The 20,009-nt window shown below is 44.5% G+C and overlaps 1 long non-coding RNA gene across 2 annotated transcripts in view; it reads right to left on the bottom strand.

Moving 5' to 3' along the window:
- The window catches only part of LOC109300873, a 53,309-nt gene that overhangs the window by 13,935 nt on the left and 19,365 nt on the right, over window positions 1-20,009 (bottom strand). The window contains exons 3-4 of one of the 2 annotated variants that reach the window (XR_002098353.1): window positions 17,020-17,140; window positions 10,811-10,862 (exon numbers count right to left, since the gene is read on the bottom strand). This is a non-coding gene — a long non-coding RNA (uncharacterized LOC109300873). Of the gene's footprint in view, window positions 1-10,810; window positions 10,863-17,019; window positions 17,141-20,009 lie in introns of those variants that run through there. The other variant, XR_002098352.1, reaches the window with a different exon arrangement.

The following is a 20,009-nucleotide window of genomic DNA, read 5'->3' as shown; positions in this document are numbered from 1 at the left end:
GACCTAGCAGAAGGGTTACACTTATGTTATCTAAGACATATTTCAGTCAAAATGTTTCTTGTCCATAAAATTGCAGCTTGTCAGTAAAAAACAAAATAATTCTTGTGTTGGCAACCTTGCCTGTGATGTTGGTGAGGGGTGGGAGTGGTTGTGGTGGCAGAAATGGCAGTGGGGGGGAGTGGTGGTGGGCTGGCACGAAGTGGCAGCTGGGCAGGAATATAGGGCCTGCACCAGTGCCTCAGGGCCAGGGCTGGCAGGAACCCAGGGAAGGGCAGCAGGAGCACAGAGCCCAGGCTGGTGGGGGCATGGGGTCCACCTGGCTCCATTGCACAGGGTTCGCATGCAATTCCCAAGTTGTCTGCCCAAGCCATGTGCCTCTGGGGGGAGTGCTGTGTGATGGATCTGGCAGCCCAGCCCTGCGTGCTTCTATGTGCAGGTCATGAGGAACCATAGGGAGCTCCACACTATGGAGCTGGGCTGGCTCCTCCCCAATCCCTGCCGCCTCGGCTGAGCACCATGATCTATGCTGCTGGCTTCATTGATGGGGCTTCCTCTGGTAGTGCAGGGCTTGGACATGTGATCTCCACGCAATGGAACCTGTAGCCTGGCCATATGGAGTCCTGGGGCTCACTGGGATAGTGTGCCACCAGGGGGCTCTGCCTGCTGCTGCCACTGGTGGCAGGGGTTGTGTGCAATGTTGGGGAATGTTTGTAGGACCCCCCCCACACACACACACTACCATACACATGCACCCACACTCCTCACACACTTCCCTAGCCACCCTCCCCCTCCACACTCCTCAGAGCCCCTAAAAACCCCATACCCACTCACACATACCCACACATCCCCCCCATGCCTACTGTCCACATCCACATATACCCCCACATCCTACATACACTGCACATGCACACACGTACCCACAGCACCCCTACACCTACCCACACTCAATCCACCCCCACCCCTCCTACACACACATATACCCACAGCCCTCCACAAACCCCACACTGACCCACACATACCCCCTCACACCTTTGCACATCTCCTGCACAACCTACAAGAGTAAGATTTCATTTTGAGCTATTATGTAATTGCCTCTATATATACATGATGCAACACACACACAAATCAGGACAAAAATATTTTAAAATATGCTATAGTAGATGTTTGATTTTTTTAGTATATAATTTTTTTTCCAGTTCCAAGATGGCACCCCACCTTCCTAAAAGGAGTACTTCCAGGAGAAGGGGAGGGACTTAGGGTGACCAAGGTCAGGGGTTGGGGTGAGACTTCTGGGAGTGGGGCACCTGTCAAGGGGCTGGGCTACTCTTATGGCCCTCGACAGCTCACCAAAAGTCATTAAGCGGCCTTTCAGCCAAAAAAATTGCCCGCCCCTGTTCTAGACTGTTACCTGCTCAGTTTTCTTTTCTCCAGACTAAATAACCCTTGTTCTTTTAGCTGTTCCTCATAATTCATATTTCCCAGGCCTCTAATACTTTTTATTGCTCTCCACTGACAATTGCCAATCTCTTCATATCTTGCTTGAAGTGTGTCCCTCAAAATGGACACAGCACTCCATGTGAAGTCTCACCAGTATTAAACAGAGTGGAAGAATCACTTCACTTGATTTGCAAGCGACATTCGTGTTAATATAAGCCAGTAAGATGTTGGCTTCTGTACAACAGGAGCATACAGTTGGCTCATATTCAGTGTATGGTTTACTTTAAGTCCCAGGTCCTTTTCTGCAATACTGCAGCCTAGCCAGTTATTCCCCAGTCTGTATTTGTGCAGGACTTTGCACTTGTCTTTGTTGAATTTGAAATATGATTAATGTGTTAGCCAATTAACCATGTCCGTCCATTTTAAATCTCTCTTAAAAGCTATTTGGATCCTTCATAAAAAAAAAACTTGCTAATTTAAGCCAGTTTCTACCTCTTATCTACCTCTACTTTATTACTGTGAAGTAGCTCATTGCTACCGTGCAGTAGCATTGGGGGAAAAAATTGTGCAGTGATGAGACTGCACAGTAATGCCGGTTACTGCTATGCAAGTACTAAATGACTGCACAGTAACAACAGTGCAGTCCCCTGTTTGTGTAGATGTGGCTGCTGAGTTTTTAGTTGCTCTTCCCTGATTCTCAGTTAAAGTAGATGGGCTATTCCTTACTTTAATACCGTGTGAGACCATTGCTTACTTTGGCAGGAGATTTCAAAAAGAACTAGCCTCAGAAAGACTGCAGTGTTTCTGTTTCCCTTACAGCTACTGCCATCCCACTCCCTGTCCCCATCATTTTGGAGCTAGCTCCCAGGATGCCCATTGGGCCCACTAGTGTATGTTTCTTTCTGGCACCGCACCATTTCTCATATTTCTTATATGAGTTACAGGAAAAATAATGGAAAACTGATCCAGGGTTCAGTTGATAACCAGTTAAAGATTAGAAATTTCTTTTATGGCGGTCAGGATTAAAACAGGTCTTGTTAAACCTGTTTTTAGTTTTTGCTGAGATTACAAGGTTAGTGGATAAAAGTAACTGGATACTTACGTGAGGCTTTCACTCAGTACCTCTGGTCATTCTTAAGAAATTAGCACCATACAACATCAATGTCCTATTTAGGCTTTGTGAGTGTGCCTTTTGGGAGAATAAAAGCACTCTTACTTTTTCCTATGGAACTCATTTTAAAAATTCATTTTCCATCAAAAAGCATTATGTTAGCTCTAGAAAACAGTCATGCAACTCACGAGTAAAAGCCTTGTCTTGTTTAATCTGAAAGAGCTGAAATGGCCATTTGGTTGATAAACAACAGTTTATTAAAATCTCAGGTTTTAATTACTAGAGTCTGGTGTTGTTGGTACAAAAATTTGGGCAGAATTTTTATTGCTTCTGCAAACCTTACTTTCCTCCAAATCAAGCAAAACAGACATAACAAAGAGTATAGGGATGCATAATGAAAACAAGGAAATAGCAAGAAGCCATTTTATGTTGAGCCATATTTCTAAGACTTCAGTGAAGTCAGAGAACGTAGGATGAAATGTTGCTGTTGTGCTGTGGTTAATTAAAAAGCATATCAAGGTGGAGGTAAAGGCGGAGGTGGTAGTGATATTATTAAAAGTTGAAGAAACATTTAAAAAATATATATACATTGAAGTAGCTTTCATGTTAGTAAAAGTCAGGAAAATCTCAGTTTCTGAACTGTATCTTAGAAGAAAAAGCACATGTCTTCAGTCAGGTACATTAAAAGACAAACTTAAGAAGCAGCAAGTTCCCCAGTAGACAATCTGAACAAAGTAAACTGGGGAGGGCTGCCTTTCACAGCTGACCATATGAGCCTGCAGCATAGGTGTGGATTGCTTTATTGCATGGCAGTGGAGGTGGTAGTAGTAGGAACAGATCACAATTGGCATTATTCTAATCCTGGGGTGGGCAAAATATGGCCTGCAGGCCAGATGCAACCCGCCAGGCCATTCTATCTGGCCTGTGGGGCCCCTAAAATTTTTAGAAAATTAATCTTTATCTTCCCCTGGCTACCTGTCACGCAGCCCTCAATGGCTTGCCAAAACTCAGTAAGTGGCCCTCTGCCCAAAATAATTGCCTGCCCCTGTACTAAGCATAAGTGATTTCTAACAAATGGTTGTAAATCAGAAATGACAGAGAAGTAGGGCTGGAAGGGACCTCCAGAGGTCATCTAGTTCAACCCCCTGCCAGAGGCAGGATCATCCCTGTCTAAATCATTTTATACAAATCCATAATCTAATCTCTTAGCAAAGCTACCATCAACCCAGACACAAGACAAGACACAACAACCTAACCAGCCACAGGTAAAGCAGTGCAACCACGGCAGTCAACATTCTGCTTCTGTAAAAGGTTGTTAATATACTCTCAAGAGATCCCAGGAAGAGGTCCTTCCCTCTCCCCCTCTCCACACCCCTCTCCCACAGAGGAAAGCAAAAACCCCCATAGCCATACCAATTTGACCATGTGGTAAATTCTTTCTGACCCCAAATACGGTGATTGGTCTGACCCTGAGCAGAGGGATAAGACCTGCTAGCCAGGAACCTGTATTTTTAAGTCCCAGCAAGAGCACTGGCACACCCCAGTCAAAACCCTCAGCCTTATCTACAGTCACCGTTTCATACGTCTGAGGGAGGCTTAACACCCTCCCTGCCTCCTCCCCAGAAAAATAGTAATTGTCAAAAACAGTCAATAGTGTTGTCATAGCTAAAAAAGTATGCTAAATAGAATATGCTAAAGTGATCTGACCTAATATATCAGTTGCAGCTGGAGCAATACCAGGAAGCTGATTTTTTTTCTTGCAGACACACAAGGAGCTTCAACTACATAGTAGTAAAATATTCTTGTTGCCCTTCAGAACATATAACATCATTTGAACTAATTTTTTTTAGAAGAAAAAGATGTTATTTTGTGTACACAGTTTGCTGTGTTGATGGTATATCCACACAGAGGGAAAAAACTGGCTTTCATTATTAATAATTTAACTTTACTGATTGCAGATGCCCTCTATAATATGTTACTGCTTTTGTGTAATGTTGATTGTCTCAGAGTATACACTAATTTTCTGTTTCAATTTTGCTATGGCTCACCTCATCTGAACAGGCAAAATAAAATATTTTTGTTAGGATAAAGTTATTCATACTGGGCATGTCTACATGAGACACTGACTGCGCAGTAGTATTGCATGGCAAAAACCGTGCTGAGACAGAGTACTGTGCAGTAATGTCACTTAATTCAGTAACTTAGTGTTTGCTGATGCTACTGCTCAGTAACTCTGGTCACTGCAGTTATTTGGTACTTGCTTATACAAGTGCTAAATAAATGCACAATAATCACTGTGTAGTATCATCTTGTGTAGGTGCACCTGCTGGTAGTCAATCACAGAAGTAGCGATTGATCATAATAAGGAGATGGCATAACCATGCTGGATAAGACTAATTCACTTCTAGATACAGAAAAATGTAAGGGTTAAGCTGCTTTTAATAGTGATTAGTGTTAATTTTAATTTAACACTGCCTCAGTAGTAATAATAATACTGTTATGTAATTAAAGATTAAACATGAGTGTGATGAAAAGAAGCAGGTATTTTTGTGTTGGCAAATGTTTATCATGTTTTTTACACTGGTAACTTGCTTGAATTTATGATTTCCTTAATTTTTTTTTGTTTGGATTATTTAAGGAAGTGAATTCTACCTTTTAACTCTCAGTAAATATTTTTAGGATGGGAAAATTAGTTGTTCGCTTGTTATGAAAGCTGACTACTTCTCTGTTCTTCGGTTCTACTCAGGCCTTTTTTATATTCACAGTTACAACTGTTTGATTTGTTCTGTTTTGTCTACAAAAAGACCAGAATATTTTCAGAAATGCTGAGAAAACTGAAATAATTGCCATGATAACAAATGCCAGAATAGAGAGTTTATGGATTAGGTCATTAGATATTTTTATAAAATGTTATTTTTGCTGATTATGAGTTTCATGCCTATTTTTCACAGTCAGAAAGTTGTCATCATAACTTTCCTTGCAAATACCCCTCTCACCTCTTTTGTATTACTAGAAGAGCATTTGCTCTGTCTACAGTCAACCTTGTTAATTTTTTTAAGAGCAAGTTATTGCTTTTAATAAGTGCTGTAAGTTTCCATTATGACCTAAGCTCCGTGGCTTGTTCCTTATAAGAGGACTGAACTACACTGACCATTCTGAATACTTGGATTCACTTAATTAGTTTCAAACTCATGAAGGTGGTCCCAAAGGCTGCCAAATGGGAAAATATCCCTGTAAAAGTAAAGACCGTGCAGAAGAAAAACAGTTCTCTCTTCCTTTGGTGCCAGCAACAACAAAGTTACATGCCTCTTTCTTTCCTGGATAGACGGTCCACAGGAAGAAAAGGTGAAAGACTTGAGTCATCAAAGACTTGAGTCATCACAAGCTCAGCCTGATCAGTCTGTAACCGAGCAAAAGACCCTTCTTGCATTATGAGCTCCTATGAAGTTCTATTGTTCAGTTTCAGAAAATAATCACAGGAGTTAAAAAGGAGAAATTCTTCAAACTCTTTATTTTTACCATTAATAGAGGGAGACTTCTTTCTTTCTTTCTTTATTTTGTGAGTGAGTGCTTTAGTAATTAATTCACTAATGACAAAGCTGTCAATTAGAACTCATAAGCTATTTAAAGCTACTGCTAGTTTTTAGGTTGTATCCATGTTGGTCTAAGGACATAGGCAGGCCAGGTTCTTTGGGTAGATGTGATATCTTTTATTAGACCAACTGAGTTGTTGGAAAGGAGTTTTTTGCAAGCTTTTGGGAGCAATTGCCCTTCTTCAGGCATAGGAAGTCTCTGCTGTTCTGAGACCCCAAGGAATGAAAGAAGCTAATTGTGTGACAGGATGTCAGTGAGAATGTAAATACAGCAAAAGCTTTGTTATCCAGCACCCATGGGGTTTGGGCCACTTACCTGAGAGGCCCGAACAGGCGTCTTTGCCTGGTTGGGCCGCTGCCCCTCTGGCCCTGTCCGGTGTGCTGCTGCCCCTCCCTAGTGTCAGTGTGCTGGGGGACAAGGAGGGGGTCTTGCGCAGGCCTGCCCCGGGCCCCCTACCCTGGTGTCAGTGTGCCACATCAGTGTTCCAGGGACAGGGAGGGGGACCCTGCATAGGCTGCTTTTTCCCGGGCCACGGGGGCTCAGTGAAACCAGAAGTTTCATGGTGGGTACTTCTGGTTTTGCTTTTGCCGTGTTGACCGGCATGCCAGTTAATGGAGCATGCCGGTTTATAAGGTGCCAGATAACGCGGCTTTTGCTATAAGTAGAAATTAGGAAAATAAAATGTAGAGTAGGGAAGGGAGGGGTAAAAATGAGGGGAAAAAACCAAAGGTGAGTAAGGGAGACTGTACAGGAGTATATTTTCAAGGTAGAAGAGAGGCCTCCTTTCTACCTTGAAAATCTATACTCCTGTAGAGTCTCCCTTACTCATCTTTGGCTTTTTCCACCCTGCCCCTACCCGCCCTTCCCTGCTCTACCTTTTGTTTTCCTAATTTCCACCTATTTATATTCTCACTGACATCCTGTCACACTTTTAGCTTCTTTCATTTCTTGGAGTCTCAGAACAACAGAGACTTTCTATGCCACTCATTTAAAATTATATATGATTTAACCACCGCCTTTGAGAAAAGCCTGAAGAAAAATTTCATGTTGTTGTGTGAAGACAGAAGTGAGAGAGAGGTAAGGGCAATAAATGCCCACTGGGCATATCTACACAAGACACTTTACTGTGCAGTAGTGTAGTTTACTGTGCAGTAAGCATGTGTAACTATATGTACGCATGCTCACAGTGCAGTAAATGATGCTCCTCATGAGTAAATATGCTACTTGCAAATGCAAGTAGCAAATTTATGTGAAAGTAGTTACTGTGCAGAAATGCATATGTAGGTGTCAGCCAGGAGCAGATTTGCTCCCAGTCAGCCCTGCCAGTAGCGGGGCATTTTGAGGCTAGCCTCAGGGCTCGGGGCCTGGGAGCTTCTCTTGCCCTAGGGCTGGGCAGGCTCTATGGCAGCCCAAGCCTCAGGTCCTTAAATGCTTGCAGGTAGTTTGTGCCCTGGGGCACACATGCAGGAAGCCTGAGGCCTTTCCAGGCCCCGTGTCCCCTTGGGCAGGCTGCAGGCTAGCTGCATCAGCCTGCCTGCACCCTGGCGCCGATGCCTGGCACTCTGGTGCCGATGCCAGTGCTGTGTGCCTGCCAGACCTGTGTTGTTCAGACCTGCAGGCTGCTCCAGGCTCGTGGCAGGCCTGTCAGCACCCAGACCCAGCTGCAGGCAGCTCTTGGTCACTGGGGCTGGCTCCAGTTGCCTGCAGCCCATCCCCAACAGCCTGCCCGGAGCCTGTAGGTGCTGTGGGACATTGTGTCACCATGGGGTTGCCAGTTGTGTGCTGTGTCCCTGTGCTGGGCATTGCCAGCAGCTGCCCAGGCCTGGCAGCACAGGGACAGCCACACAGAGGCCTGGAGAGCTGGTGTGGGAGCCCTGATGGCCTCATCATTGCCCACGCCCATATTGACTACCCAGGGCCTCAGCTGGTCCACAGAGGAGACTGTGGGGTGAGGTGGAATTGCAACGCTATTTCATGTGGTGCATGTGCTCTAACTGCCATGTATATGAGGGGCTGTCAGGCTGGATGTGAGAGCATGGGCATGACTGGTCAGTGAGGCAGCACCACATAAAGATCAAAGCCTTGCAGCACAGTCAGTCACCATCACTGACTACAGTAGTTGGTCGGAGAGTGTGTGCAAGTCCCTGCTCTTCATGTGGCAACTGATAGAGATCCTTGCACCCTGGGACCCAAGACACAGCCCACTGTGTACAGCAGCATGGGTGGCTTGCCTGAGCTCCCACCCTGGTCTGGCATCCGTGATGACGTATCACTGGGGGAGGGCCCCTCAGGGCATTAGCAGCCTATTCCACTGAGCTCCCCACCTGCAGCCTCCATCAGCAGCATGGGAAACCTGGGCCAACGCCTGCCCCAACAACTCTGCAGCTTCAGCCCCAGCCATGAGGCATAGCCAGCCATGTCACCAATGGCTGCCAGCAGTACCAGCTCCTCCCTGGGAGGGGAGGGGTGCTTCTCGGGCACACACATGCGGTGCCCTGCCATCTGAGGACACTGTCGGGAGCTTCACACTGTGGCTGCCAGCTGGGACTGAGTGAAGCTACCACCCATGCCAGCCCCAGCCATGGGTAAGCCTCGCACTGTGGAGAGGGCCCTGGCCCATGCCCCTGCCCTGTGCCTGGTCCCTGCCCCCCCCCTACTGTGCCCACCCACACTCTCATGGACCCCAGGTTCCCCGCCACAGCATGCAGGGAGGCAGGGGACAGTGCAAATCTTGATTGCGCAGTCCATGCCCCTTTTCTGTGTCCTTCTCCACATCACTCTGTGGGCATGGGCCTTCTCCACAGCTAGGTGGGCAGGGCCTCTCACATACCAAGGAATGTGTCAACACCAGTGGCGATGTCTTCCTCAGGGCAGGGATATGTAGTGCAGCCACAGGTGGCCCTCTAGGTGGTGGCAGAGGTTGTGGGGCAGCCTGGGCTTGACCCCCATGCTATCAAAGCTCAGGGCCCCATGCCAATTGCTCAGATGTACCCAGGGCACCATGGTGATCATCATCAGCAAGGTGTAGTGAGTCGGGTACCCCTTGGTCCACAAAAACAGCTCTTTGTGCAGTGTCTGGAACATGCTCAGGGCACAATGCTGGTGTGGTGGGGGCTGGCCCCAGGGCACCTCCCCAGAGAGTCCCCCTGAGGGGAAGGGCGGGGACTGGGCAGCTTGTCTCAGTCATCCAGGTGCCTGCGCCCCCTGAGCCCAGGTTCCATGGGCTTGGCAGCAGTACAGGAGACAGGCTGGCCTGCAGGAGGAAAAGGGCAGGCAGCGGGGTCTGGAACCATGGCAGCAGGTGCTGCCAGAAGCCTTGTCTGTCCTGCCCTGGGAACAGGGTGGGGGAAGCAGACCACCTGTGGCCAGCACCCAGTGGACCACCTGCCCCTGTGGAGCAAGCGGGGATGAGGGGCTTGGCTAGCGGCCACCTGGGTCCAGGCCTGCCCACCTGATTTACCATGGTCCCTGGGCTCCAGTCTGCACCCAACCCCAGATCTGAGCCCGGACAGCATATGCCCCCTAGTACAGAGCGTCTTATCTCTGAAATGTTGCAATCTCTTACAAACAGCTTCTTTCTCATAGCTCTGCAGGCCCTGCAGCTGCATGTGGGGGAGAGGCCGCAATTGGCAGCTAGGATGCAGACTGAGGGTCACCACCACCCACATCCGGGGCCCTGCGGATGTGATGGCTTCACCAGAGTTGGACCCAGGACCACACCATCCTCCTGTACCAGCTGCTGATGGCATTGGAGGTCTGTCTGGCAGACATATGGACCTGGCTGGTGGAGGATATGGCCTGTGAGGATGCGCAGGACCAGGCAGACTGGGAATTCCAGTTGCAGCTCCTGGCCCTGGAGTGAGAGTGGGTGGAGGCCCTGCCAGAACAGACCGCAGTCCTGGGCAGGGTGGTGCAGGCCACGGACAACACCTGCCAGGTGCTGGACACCATTCTGGCCCTGGCGGTCACCTTCATGTCACCCGCTGCCTGGCCCCGTCTGCCCCCTAGCAGGTATGCACCACCCAGCAGCATACCCCCTCGCGGACTTGCGGGAGTGGTGATGGCTTAAACCCTCAAACTAAAATTACCCAAATGGGTAGCTCCTACACAGCCCTGATGGAATAGGGCTCTGAAGCTTCTCCCATACAGGGAGAGCAGGGAAAGTAGCAGTTGGGGGAAGGGGAAAAGGAAGAGGAGGGGGCATGACTCAGAGCACAGAGGGGAAAGGGAAGAATTTCATTTGCTTTCAGGACTTGAAAAATATCCCCAGAAGTTCCCAAGCTGGGATCCAGTTTGAAAGGGGCAGGTTGCAGCCCTGCCATTGCACACCTTTTGCATCTCTCCCTGGGTATTCCTCTTTTCACAAAAACAGTTATTTTGTAACTAACTACTTATAAAAATGTTTCTAAAACATCTAATGCCTTTAGTAATCTTTACATTTATAATATATACTACATAAGGACATCCATTAGAATTCTAAATTGTATTTTGCTAGATCATAGTGGAACCTTTCATCTTGCCCTTGTCAGCCGTGCATTTTCCTGTTGTACAGAACTTGTGCATAATTTAAAACTGAATTCAGGCGGAGTTCATATAACCTGAACTCTTTTAGGATTATTAAAAAAAATATTTCCCAAATACAGTGTTTATTTTAAGAATCTTTTATTTGTTGAAGGATCTTGTTCATATGTATGTGGCTTTCTACAGCTGCTGTTCTCTTCTGCAGAGGAGAAGGAATGATACAAAGGGAGATCTATCTGCAGTAATTAGGCTCCTAAATATTAAGAAGAAAAAGGGGAAGAAAGGCTCTCAAATGAAGCAAATTGAAGCTGAAGTGCAAGGTTACAGAACTGATGCAGTTCTGTAATATAACCTTATGTCAGAAGGGTAAAAGCTATTTTGAAGGATGGCTCATGGCTATGGAATGAACTATAGAAACTATTCCTCAGCCTGCCTTGTCTAATAAACACATAGCAACTTTTGGCAGGGGAGACAGTTTTGGCATGAAGTTCTTACCTCCATCCCCATGGGCAGGATGAGAGGGAATGTATCACATATGGGAGATGTTCTTCATTTAACTGATGATCTACTGGAAACCACTTTTGGGCTGCTTACCCTCCCCCTTCCCCCCTTCTCAAACTCCCTCCCCCACCCAAAAACAGGCACTTGACTTAAAACTTGGTGCATTCCAGCCCATGCATGCCCAGAAGAGGCAGCGCCTTAGTTGGACCCAACTTGCCCGATAGATGGGGTGCTTTAGTGGAGCTTTTTTGGTGCTTTTATTTAATAGCTGATTGAATCAGTGTTAGCTAAAAGTGGCAAAAAGTCCTGCTGATCTATACAGATGCTGCAGAGCCAGGTCGAATTAATGCACTTCTTTTTTGAGTAAAGCACGTTTTGTTTGTTTGTTTTTAACCTCTTCAAGCAGTTGGATACTATGGTGATTGGGGTAAAATAAAAACCAATATGGAATCTAGAATAGAGTGACATGAACCAGTGAGTGAGTTTACTGGCTCTGATACCCAAATTTCAAAGGTTCACATGCTACTATAAAGGAAGATCAATGTAAATCTAAGTATATGCTCACACATGTGGACATGCAGAATTTTGATCATGCTGCTGCGATGACGGACTGGAAGTGGCCATTTGGGTTACTAAGTCTTCTTTTTTTTTTCCTCCCTTGTCAACTCATCTTCTTTTCTTCTACTTCATTTTTCAGTGCAGCAATACTATATTTTCTTTCCTGGTGTTTCTTCCTCTTCTTTGATTTCACGTTCATATTCTTCCATGGGTCATCTTACTCATCTAGCTGTCTGCCCTTCAGGTTTTCTTCTTTGGTAACTATCTGCAAATCTTGAGCTGTTTCTTCATTCTCTTCTCCCATACCTTCAAATCCCTTCCTAAATCCCACTATTGTCATTGTCTTCAGCAGCACTTTTAGTCGTAAAGGCTTTTCTTCCATGGTTAATAACAGATACAATTTCCACTCAAGAATAATGTACATACACTAGCTTTTGTGTCCAGTCATCCTCACTCTCCTTCAGGTTTGTGTTCATTTCCAGCATTGCCTCACTAGCCATAATAGTCTTCTCTTCCTAGTCTCTATCCTTAGAGAAGAAAGAATTACCTTAATCATCTCAAACTTCCACAAACTCCTGTGTTTTCTGCTCTCTATTTTGCTGGTACCACTAATTAATGGTCACTTTGTGTATAAGGGTAAGTTCATATTACACAATGCTGAAATGTGAGGAACAACTCAGTTGGCTGTAAAAAACCTAGTTCAGATACTGGAAGCTGTCAGCTGTGGTAGCATAGATCACTGCCTAAGCTAATTTGCCTTGCTAAGAAGCAGGACTCATTTAGAACTAGCTTGAATATGTCTATGTCACACTGGCTGTGTCTACACGAGACACTGATTGTACAGTCATTGTCTGTATAAAAGTACTAAAGGACTGTGCATCACCAAACAACTTTTTACTGTGCAGTAGCATTACCAAAGAGCCTTTTTGTGATGCTGACTGCACAGTAGCCCAAGACTACTGCTCAGTAGTGTTGCGTCATGCTTTCATGCTACATGACGCTACTGCGTGGTAGTCATGGGCTACTGCGTAATCAGTGTCTCATGTAGATGTGGCCACTGAAGGGCATTGGCGACAGGTAGGGGGTGAGCATGGCAGTGCACCCCCTGCAAAAAGGCATCGCTGACACTGCCAGCAGCACCTGCAAGCGGTCGTCACTCACCACCCCTTCTCCCTGCCGTTGACACTGCTGGTGGCGTCTGCAGGTGGTCTGCTGTGGGTGGTCACCAACTGCTGGCTGGTGCTTGCCATCTCCCCGCCCCAAGCAGTGCTTTGGTCACCTACAGGAGCTCCCTGCTTGCCGTGGCCATGCTTCCACTGCCAACAGCGCTGCCACCACCTGTGAGACCTCATCGTGCCCCTCCAGTCTGCAGCATTCATGTTGAAGGGTGTAGTATGATCATTTCTAAGATTTTTGCCTAGGGTGGTCCTGCTTCCTTGTTTGCTCATCAGCAGTGATCAAAGTAGGAAGGCTTTTACACTCTCATCATCTGGAATGTTTCTCCCCTATTTGCAACATCTGGCTCCTAAAGGTTTCTGTCTGAACATATCCTGACACAGGTGGGTATGCAGCAGTTCTTTATATGATACTAAAATGAGGATGGCAGAATTAAAACTGGGAAAGAGAGAGAGTGAGTAAGACTAAATGGAACACATTTGTGGGTGGTTTTTGTTGCCTGCCCAAAACTTAAACAGTTAGGCTTTTGGGGTTTTTTTTAAATCTGGAAGGAAGATCATATTCCTTTTTCCTGGTACCTACTATTTATTTAGTAACAGCATATATCTCCCAGAGACAGCAATGAGGTTTTATATTTATGACTTCAGTGAGGGAGTCATCTAATCAAAGGTTATTATCCAACAACTCAAAAGCAATCCTGAGCCTAATATGGATTGACTGTAATCCTAAAACCATATTTACAGCCCTTCAGGGATTCCTGGGAAAGACTTGATATTCAGCTCTAACTCCCACATTGTTAATTTGAAAACCTATGGCTGTTCTTTTTTTTCTTCTCTCCCTCCTTCTTATAGACAGCCTTCAAAGTCTGCTTATTTTAGCTGAATACTGACATAAGAGGGAGATAGACTGTTAAGTTTATCTGTCCTAAATGATAGAGTGCTCTGAAAGATCCTTGGCACGTGTGCACGCGTGTACTCTCTCTTGATTTCTAGCTTTATACTTGCTTGTGACTTAGTAGATTTCCTCTAATGTTTTCTCAGAAAAAACAGAAATGTAAACAAACTATTTTTCCACAGGGACAAACTCGCTTTTGAACTTGCAAGTAGGCTTTTAGGTTATTTTATTTTAGTAAAGTCATTCGACTTCAATTGGTGCAATGCCTTCTTTTAATGATCCATTTATCATGCTACTTCACAGCTGAAACCCTGACCTTAAATGATGTAGATGCACTTGGCAGGATAATGTTGTCTGTGTATTTAGCAATAGAACTGTACTGCTGGTGCAGCTCTGTATGAGTTTGGACGTTAGGGACAAAATACTGAGGCCAAGATTCAAACTGGTTCCCTTAGGGCCTGAGGCAAGAGGGGCAGTGCATGCTGCAGGGAGCAGAGCTCTGAATGGAGAGGGGCCTGACTGGCCAAGGAGGAAGGGCTCCAGACTGCAGTAAATTACCTTAGTTTTGTATCTGTTTGACTGTTTTTAGCAAATACTGTAGACTGAGTTTAGTTTGGGATCCTCTCCTGATGAAGTCTGCGCTTGTGCAATGCTGTATTCTTCAAAGAATTTGCTGGACTATATTGTAGCTGCTGAACTTTTGAACTACTGACCTGATTTGAGGGATTAAGCATGCATGGTAGAGAATGTAAGCATCACAGGAAACTCAGGTATCTTTTCTGACATAAAATGAGCTAGCCACTTTGACTGGCAGATGAGTGGCAACATGGATGGAAAAGATGATTGGTGGTAGGAAGGATTGACAGAGGGCAACCTTGCATGATTGGAAGGATGGAAGAGGAGTGACACTGTGTGAATGATGGATTTAAAGTGGATGTGAGTTCCTCGGTGTGTGGTGTTCAAATCAGTTCAAGTGAGCAAGAGTGTGTGTGCATGTGCATGTGCATGGTTTTGTGAGGTGCGAGTGGGAGTTTGTTCCAGTTGGTGTGGTTGATCTGTTTGGTAGGTGTAAGAGGAGTGCGAAGCAGAAAGCTTCTTCTGTAAGAGTGAAGCTGCTGCTGCATCTTATCTACACCTTGGAGTCCCCATGGGGCTGTAAAGTGCAGCAAGTTTACACCTGAGGGAGCCTGCCTACACTTAGACACAGAAGCATTGCAGCTGCCTTCTGACTGGGGTGCTGGTCAAAGGGTAGGCCTCGCAGAGTGCTTGTCTCTGTCAGATCCCCATCTGAAGTGGATCAGCTTCTCCCCATATTGATTGGGTTGGTTACTGACTTGGTTTGGCATTCTCTTCACTGGGTTCTGGTTTGGTAAGTACTGCTATCAGCCTGTTGCTTGTTCCCATTTCTGTGACCCCAGTTCTGTATCACAGTGATATTGTGTGGTTTTGTCCTGCTATAGTTCTTCACTTCTCCCTTCCCTTTGTTTGTTATTTGAAAAATCTGTTTTCTGTCCTCGGCATGATGTTAAACTGCATTTTCTGCTGCCTTGTGGACACTCGTAGTTGAAGAAAGGGTAAGCAACTTCACCCTGACAGAAAAGGTGCTCACATTGAAGTGACAGGCAGTTAGCAGTTCTATTCCAGTTGTTCTTTGGCAAAAGCTACAACCTCTGTGTCACTGAATGTCTAGACTAATTCTGGCCCTTGGACTTTTGCTTGATGGTGTAAATGGGACAACAGCTCTGTGACAGCCTCTGCTCCTCCAGAACTCTGCCCAGGCATATGCACTGAAGGTCTTGGCGAGATGGTTGCAGGGATCTGATAGAGGCATAAAGGCCTGAGGCAGCTACCAAGACTTCCAAGCAGCCCTATTTAGGGATGGCCTGCTTGCCTCACATGAAGGTGACCCTAGAAAAGACGGGTCAAACAAGCCTTGCCTCACTACTTAACTCAACTGATTTTATAAACAGAATTGCTTGCTGGAATATACAGACTTTGACCTCTGGTTATGACTTTGATCTGGATTCATATCTGAGGAAAATGGCTATGTTGAGTAATGAGCTTGCATGTTTCAGAACTGATATTGCACCTCTTTTGGAAACTTCACTCTCAGATACAGATTAAGGAGAAGGACAACACCATGTACTGGCATGGCAAACCTGAAGGAGTAAGGAGAGAGCATGATGTAGCTTTTGCCATCAGAAATGAACTTAAGTCATTGTGCAAAGCTCCAGTTGCAGTATCCATATGTAATATGACATTTCGAGTTAGACTACTGAAGGGATTCATCAACCACTCCCTTGTCTATGCTCCAACTCTGCAGGCTAGTGATGAGGAGAAGGACAGGTTCTGTCAACAGCTGGAAGAACTGATTGGCAGGACCGATCCACAGAAGGAACCCATCCTAGTACTTGGAGACTTCAATGCAAGAGTAGGGTCCAATGCTGAGATCTAGCCTTGGTAGACATGGCATTGGACATATGAATGACAGAGAGTTCTTGAGCAATTTGTCAGTCAAGGTTTATCAATGACCAACACCTTCTTTTCTGGTAACATCAGAAGAAGAATATTATAGAGATACCCAAGGTCCAAGCATTGGCATCAACTAGACTTGGTAGTGACAAGACATACACACTTGAAAAATGTCCTGCACACCCACAGAATTTCAAAGCACAAACTGCAACACAGACCAGATCCTTGCCTACCGCAAAGTGAAATTTCAAGCTAAGAAGATCTACTGCAATAAACCTGACAGACAACCTTGTATTGACTTGAGCCAAATCAATGAACCTGGCAAGAAATTTCTTTTCAAGAAGAAGTAGCAAAGTCAGCAAGAATGAATGAAACTGCATCAGATGCATAGGAAGTCCTGAAGACAAGTATATACAATGCAGCAATCAAGAGTTTTGGAAAGAGTATTAAGGAAAATGTTGACTGGTTTGTAGACCTTCAGAGGTACTGCTGCCACTCACTGGGAGAAAAAGAACTGCCCTAGTCATCTACAAGTTTACTCTTACTACTGGAGTAAGCAACTGGAGACGTGGATTGAGCACTATGGAATGATAGTCTGGGAGTCTGTAGTAGACCAACATGGGGTGGGTTTGAAGTTATGACTTCATTGCCTGGTTTTGAAGTTATGACTTTGCTAGATGTCAAACCTACACTAAAGGAACTTGAACAATTCATCAGAAAGATTCCCAAGAACAAAGCTTGATTGGACTGTTTACCCGCTGAAATATACAAATGTGCAAACAAAGGCTTGCTGCAAAGATTGCATGAGGTACTGCTACTCTTTTGCAAGGAAGAAACTGTTCCACAAGATTTCAAGGATGCTCATTTCATCCAACCCTATAAAAACAAAGGAGACAGAAGTGACGGTAATAACCACAGAGGTATATCTCTTCTCAACATTGTGGGAAAATTCTTAAGCTGTATTCTTTTACCTAGACTTCAAACATTAGCTGAGATGATCTATCCTGAGTGCCAGTGTTGCTTCCACTTGGACAAGTCCTCCATATATATGGTCTTCTCTGTAAGACAACTGCAGGAAAAGTGCACACAGAAGTGTATCCCACTGTACATGGCTTTTATAGATTTAACAAAAACCTTTGACATGGTTAGTCATTCAGGGTTTTACACTGTTTTGAAGAAGCTTGGTTTTCCACCTATAGAGTCTTCTGTGCTGGCCTGATCCCATGCATCAGATCCAGCTGAGCATGTCAGTCCAACTCCACAGGCCAGATTCTTTCATGCAGTTACCCTGCCCGGCAGTGTGATCTAACATCATCTGGCCTGTGGTGTTTCCCATGTGTCTATAAATTTACAGTAGGGGAATGGCAATTAACACTGCCACTGCTCCCCCACTGTCAAATTTCCAGACCTGTGGGGAAACCTGTGCACCAGAGTTTGAGCACCACTGGTATAGAGTGGTCAACATTTAAATACCTGTCAATTACCTTAGATAGGTAAACAAGTATCTTTAGTATTACATGAAGTACATATGCAAAGAGAAGTGATGAGGTTAATGTGAGTCTTTCCTGCCTTCAGTGAGTTTTGGATCAGGCCCAGTTTGTGGTAGTGTAGGTATTCCCTAAAGTACAGGTAGGAAAGTACAGAGCATACACAAAATACTACAGAAGGCCAGGAGTACATGAACAAAGTAGAACTGCTTCATGGCAATTGCTTGCAAAGAACAGCTCTCCCAGGGAGAAACAATCTTGCCATGGGATTAAGTTATCCTGTACTGGAATAAAGATAAAAATTCCTGGGTTAGGGCATATTTACTTTGTTTAAAGGGGATATTACATCATAGTGTGTGTGTGTGTGTGTGCGCGCGCGCGTGCGTGCGTGCGTACACATGTGCATGTGGGTGCACACCTGGGATTTTCCCTGTTTTATGTATTCATGTTATTTAAAAATCGTTTTTCAGATGTCATAATTATATAACTCAATAATACTTCTGTGAAAATTTCTAGAAGATCTTTAGTAATGGTCCATAGCACTAAAATGTTCAGTAATGTTCTACAGTAATGGGAGATATTACTAAAGAATTAGAGAGATTTACAAATAAATTGGAAAAGTCTTGATATTTAGGACAAAGACCTATTCTTACTATAGTCAATGGAATATTGATGCTTGTATATAACGTTGGTGAGGGCCTAAACATAATTATATTAAATATTGCCATTGACTTTAAGAGCACCTAGGATTATCTTATAAGTATAAAAAAGGAGATCATTAAACAGTAATCTTTAACAATCTTTAATACAGTGAATTATGCCATGCTAAGAGGCAAAAAAATAACCAAAGCTAAGTGTACTTTTGGTTTAGAATTGGAAGAAAAATGTTTTTAAAAAAACCGACAAAACACATTGCATTACTCACATACATTCTGATAGTGCCCCTCTTGAATGGCAAAGAGACATTAAACTTTTAAATCAATCTAGGTCACCCTAAATGTTATTACAAAGGCATTGGAGAAAAAAAAAGGTGCGTGTGTGTGTGTTGGGGGGGGGCGTGGGGCATGTCTCATGAGTTAAGGAAGGTTAAGCATTCATTCCCTGGGGCTTCTTTCTGCAGATCTATCTTTGCTGCTATGTGCTTTGATTTATTTCCCCCCCCAGTAAGCAGTAAATGTGTGGCCTAGTCTTTATCCCTGAAAGCGTACTGAGATTGTTTGTAGGTAATACAGACTTTAGCATCACTGTAGCTGTGGGAACATTGTTAACTAGGAAGACTTATATTACAGTGATTAACTCTTTCCTTTTTCTCAGTGTAATTGGATTTTATCAACCATGGAAAACAGATCAAAACCTCCAAATGTGGTTTCACTTTTCTTTCAGGCAATGTGTAGGGCTTTGTCTTTATCACACTCATACTATAAAGTAGTAATTGCTATTCTATCTTTATTGTCCCCTTCGGGGTGGATTTTGGAAGACTTGTTCTATATCAGCTTTTTAGATATAACTGGTATAATCATAAGTCTACCGACATTTAACTAGCATGAGCTTTTTCTTACAATAAAGATAAATGGATCAGGGATTTGCTTGTCTCCAAGGATGTCTACTATCCAGACACTGTATGACCTCACAAGTTTCTACAGAAGTTCTAATCAATGATCTGTGTGACCCTGATAAGTTCTGCAGCCCTTCAGCCTGTGTTAGTTTCTACATGTAAGAGGCAATGTTACACTTTGCCTCTATTTAAGTTCAAGTGATTCTCAAATTTGCACATCTTTTTCATCAAGGTTAAAAAACATCCATAGTTTCCAATTTGCCCTTTGCAGCAAACGTTCTCAACATGTTCATTTTATTGGGTAGAGAATGAGACTGATTTACCACTGCATTACTAGAGCATACACCAGTGTGACTCCATTGACACAGATGATTGATTAGAGCTTTTATAAAACCTTGTGCAGTCACAGCATATTTGAATGTTGGGTATCCCAGAAGTTGAGCATGATTCACTTTAGCATATAACATGCTCCCTTTGACATCTATTCTGTGGCAGTAAATGGACTTTTGCTGTCCATGTAGCACCTTCTTGAGCCTTTAATTACTGAAATAAATTAATTACTGTGTAACCGTAGTGATTTCCTTCCCCCCCGATGGAGTCATTGATATAAAAATGAAGTAACACAAAGTAAATTGAATGATCTGTCATTCAGTGTAGGGTTTGTACAGAGCCTGGAAGCCCTTTCATTATTTGTATACAGGCA

This window comes from Gavialis gangeticus, unplaced genomic scaffold, assembly GCF_001723915.1.
Source record: "Gavialis gangeticus isolate Ggan-Ray unplaced genomic scaffold, GavGan_comp1, whole genome shotgun sequence".
Classification (NCBI taxonomy): Eukaryota; Metazoa; Chordata; order Crocodylia; family Gavialidae; genus Gavialis; species Gavialis gangeticus.
Note: the sequence above shows the minus strand (reverse complement) of the source record. Positions and strands in the feature narration are given on the sequence as shown.